We start from the raw sequence: 4,869 nt of genomic DNA, 5'->3' as shown, positions 1-4,869 counted from the left end.
ATTGAAAATGCTTTCAGAAAATTTGACTTATTTTTGTAAAAAAAAGTTGAAAAAAAACCTGCTCTTAAGATTGGTTGGTGGTTGCAAGATCAGAAAGTATAATATTTCATGCATACCACATTTAGCTTTCAATGACAATGCAAGTTCGTAATCTGTATTCAGATAAGTATACTTTCTCCCTTTCTCCTTCTTTGGCATGTTAATCAGTTTCCACAAAATAGAAATGTGGTCAGAAACTCAAATTTGAGGTCTCACACAGGTTCACTTCACCTTCAACAGAAAACTCTGAACACAGAAGAAATTTGTATATGGCTAGAAGTTTAAAATAAATTCTGAGATTAGATATGTTATGTCCTTCCAAACAAATAAGAGAGATTTAAAGTCTTGTAAAAAGATAAAAAAATTGAACAAATTATACAGCCTGAAATCTAAACTGTTAAGTGGTTACATCAGATCATAACATAATTTTATGTTTTTTATTTATAGATGATGCCCAAGTATTTTCATTTTCTAATTAACACACAACACATATTTGCTGATGACATAGTAGAAATAGCCAGACTCCAGAGAGGACTTAGAGAAGACGCAATGACTCTAAAGGGCATGTCACACTAGCATGCTGCAGTGACTGTGGACAGTGTGCTTGACTTGGCTGTCCTTATCCACTAGTCTTAAGAGCTTGGCAGGGATAAGTGGCCCTGAACTGAGGAGAATGATGCATTAATCATAGTCTCAGTGGCTGAACAAGGCACTGCTGACTTGCCATCTTGCTTGTGACTATGCTGGAAAAATCTGCAACATGCAGTTACGTATCAGAAAAAGTATGTCACAACATCAAAAAAATTTCAATGGTAGTGGGCATAGGCAGTAATGTAGGAAATTTTATGAATATTTTTTTCAAAAGAAAAGAGACAGCAGACTGGAAAATTGCAGTAATTTCATTTTTAGAACACCTATTTATCTTACTACTTTTCATCAGTAAGTAAAAGAATTTTAGAAATGGACAGTTCAGTGATAAACTATTTAAGATCGTTGCATGTTATTAGAGTGCTCTACTTCCAGAAGACATGTTATTCACTAATAGACTTAGGTGACTGATGTAGAAGGGATTCTGAGAGCAATCTCATTAGTTCTACTGGGAATAACATATAAATTTATCACTTGTTCTTATTGACAGAAAGCTACAAAGCATAAGGAAAATTATCTGTGAGGAGACTTCACTTGGCTTCAGCAGTAATAGCTACAAGATGAATGAATTTTCATCACTTTGGGTTCTTCTCATTACAATTTGAAAAGTGAATTAAAACAAAACAAAATCCATGTCTGTGAGCCAGTGTCCCTAACTTTAGGCATCCTTCTTGTGTCTAGAAGGTTAGATGCCTGCAGCAATACTTTATTCTCTGTATAACCGGCAAAGACAGGGTAGCAGGGAAATTCTCTCAAACTAAGCTGGGTGTAGCCCTTGACAGATATCTGTTGCACTTCACAGGCTGAACAGGAACCACAAACTATGCAGTAGTAAGTAAAATAGGGCAAGGATTCATTCCTGTCCAAGAGGCCAAGAGAAACAAGCTGTCATTGGTTTTGCCTATTTCCCCCTAGAGGAAGCTGTCTTTACAAGTGCTATGGCATTTGGCATCTTCTCTGGTCTGGTAGTGTTCCTGTGCCCCCAGCCAATATTTTTTGCATTTTTGTTTTTTTTTCAGTCAGTGTTTAAATCAGCTGGAGTGGATTTGACCTCCTAAATTTAAAAGTGAAATCCCTTGCTATTTGTCTTGTTCTTAAACGGCTTCTGAATTGATCCCTGTTCTTAAAGATATAACTCTGAAAATTTCAAGTATTTGTGAATATAGATTTTAAATGAAGCTGTGCCATATATTTAAATTCTATTTTGTTTTCCTTTGTTGAGCTTTGCTTATGGCAAACTGCAGAATTTTATTTAATGGCAAAATAACCTAATAATCCATTTGGGGAATGAACATGGCTTAGGATAGTCTATGACACTGATCTCAATGTCCCTTAGAAGAGATATTGAACAGCTGCATAATCACAATTGGAGGGGCCTACCACACATGCACTATTTGCTGGAATTGGTTTAGAGCTTGTAGAACTACTCAAACACCCATACATGCACACACATCAAGTTTAATGTACATGTGTGCGTGAGCAGGTCTTCTGCAGTGCCTTATATCAATATAGATTGCTTCACCAGTGAAGAACATCTGTTCTGCTGGAGGTGACAAGGGAAAGAAGGAGTATGCCATGTCCAGTACTTTCTTTTGTTTTGAATTTTTTAGGAATCTTTCCCCCCCCAGAAGAAAACTCAGTATTCAAGAGTCCCTGAACTCTCCAGAACAGCATGAGTAACTAATTCACTTACACAGCTGGTAAAAATTTCTTTTGGGGTCTAGGAAGGTATACTGCAATTTCTGTCCTTTGTGTTTAGTAATCATGAAAAATCTATATTGTTGCTTGAACGGAAGGCTTAAAAAAGTTAATTTATTTTTCTCTGCATTGCCTATGGACACCAAAAACCCTAAATGCCAAAGAAAAGTCTTTATAGTTCAAGTTCTTTGTATGTTACATGTTTTAAAAACCTTAATGTTTTGTTTGGTGTGCCATCCTAAAGAGTCGAGGAATGGAATTAATATACTGTCAACTTAGAGGTCAGCATATAACTATTCAGAGAAATTTGAACTTCCCCTTCAGATATTATGTTGTTTAATATATCAGCAAAATAATGCCATGAGGAAAACCCTTCTTCTCAAAGCTATTTAAATGTTTGTTCATGCTTCAGTGACACAAGAAATCTATTTAAATGTAAATAATGAAATGCTAGAGGGCATGACTCTTGGCTTTAAACACACACAAATAAATACAATAAAATTTTGAATGCCTGTCTTCCGTCTGAGATAAAAATTGTGCTAAACCATCTTACATTATGTACTTACTTATACTGTCTGATATAGATACACGGATATATGTATTTATTTATACAAATGCAAACCCACATATATTTCATATATCTCTTTGGTAGTGGTGGTTTTGGGGGGTTGTTTGGATTGTTTTTTTTTTAAATAAATACTTCTACATAGTCTCCATCCAAAATTCCTCAAGAATTAATTTAATTGGTGTCAATATTAAACTGCACCAAAATCAGTAAGATTTCATTTTGCTAAATGCTTATTTTTCATAGTGAACTTGTATCAGGGAATTAGAGCAGTTATGTTTCCAGGTAAGGTCAAACTCTTGTAAGGCCTTTAAACAGCAAAAAGAGAGTAAGGGTTAAATTCCCAAGCACTCAAGAAGGACATTTTCTGATATTGCCTCTCTTATAAATAAATAAATTCTCCTGTTGCCCCATAATGAACTCTTACAAGCATCAGTGACTAGAGCATTAATTACATTAACTCTTGTAGGCATTCAAACTCAAAGCTTTATTCCCTCATCTGGGACTGTCAGGAAGAATATTAGAGTCAGTTTGTTAAACGTTCCATTTAGGCCTGTCTCTGCCATCTTCTCTCTATTCAGCCAATTCTGTTCTTACCCAGTAATCTTTCTGAATTGGAGACAGGCCAGCAAAGACATTATTCATCACCATCTTTTAAAGTACCAGAGTAACTGCAGTGCAAGGACAGATCATTATTTCATATTTCACCAGTGAAGTGACCAAGATTTTTTTCCTTATTGTCAATATTCAGGATCAGGCCTAAAAATAAGGGGGAATAGTTTGTGAGGGAAGAATACATAATGGTCTAGGAGAGATTGTAGATAAGGAGGTAAGCAGGGGGAAAGAGATGATTAGAAGGACCTGATAAAAAGCTAGAGAATTAGTTAGAAAAAGATGAAAGAATGGTTGACAGACTTGATGTAGGTAATGAGGAAGACAACTCTGATGGCAGTGATGTAAAATAGGCAAGAGATAAAGGAAAGTTTAACAGGGAGAAAAAAAATATCTTGAAAAGGAATTTAAATGAAGGTTTCCTGAAAGTAAATAATTCATGTCCGTAAATGTGATGTGAAAGACTATGCTTTTATTCCTAAATAAGACAGCCAAGCACTGACTCCTTGTTTGAGATCAAGTGCCACCAACTGGCTCATACGCACACTGCTTAAGGCTAGTCCACTTTGCATCAGATTTCTCTCAGAGAGAGATTTTTGGACAGGTTCAAAATGAAGCCACTTAAGCAGCATGGGCAATTAAGTCTGCACTGTTCAGTCTTACTCTATTGTTTAACAAGACAGACTTCCCCAAAAGATGTGGAAGGAAAATAAAACATGCTACAGAAGAAAAGTAAAACAAGAAAAAAATAAAACTGAAGCAGTAAAATGGAAAGCCAAATCAACAACAATAAAGTTCAAAGGAAGCAGATGAAGGCTGTCTAAAATACTTTAGAAGTACACTGGGAAGTTTGCTGCCATATGGTGAAACATGTACATTTGTCTCTGTTCTGACATTTGAATGTAAATTGGTAAAGGATGAAGCAGAATTTCAGCCAGTTTAGATTATGGTATGGTATCTCTCCACGATATCTGACTGTCAGCTGACACAGCTTTACTCTGTTGTCTGCCACCTCTTATCAAACTGAGGAAGAATGGGATACTCCATTTTCTTCAGGATGTCTGTCTCCCACTGATGCATTTTCTTCTGGTGATGCATTTAGCCCATGTAGCTCCATTTGTAGCTGTAATCTGTAATGGATAATTGAAGACCTAAAAAAGCAACACACCTCAACATCAGCCTTTCTATGAGCTAAGATCACTGATACCCTAAAAAGCTATGTGAATCTATGACATGCTAGCAAGAATGGGGCACAATATCCAGATACAAAAGAGCAAGATATGCTGACTTTGAACATAAAACCCACC

The sequence above is a fragment of the Egretta garzetta genome, unplaced genomic scaffold, assembly GCF_000687185.1.
Source record: "Egretta garzetta isolate BGI_Z169 unplaced genomic scaffold, ASM68718v1 scaffold298, whole genome shotgun sequence".
Classification (NCBI taxonomy): Eukaryota; Metazoa; Chordata; class Aves; order Pelecaniformes; family Ardeidae; genus Egretta; species Egretta garzetta.
Note: the sequence above shows the minus strand (reverse complement) of the source record.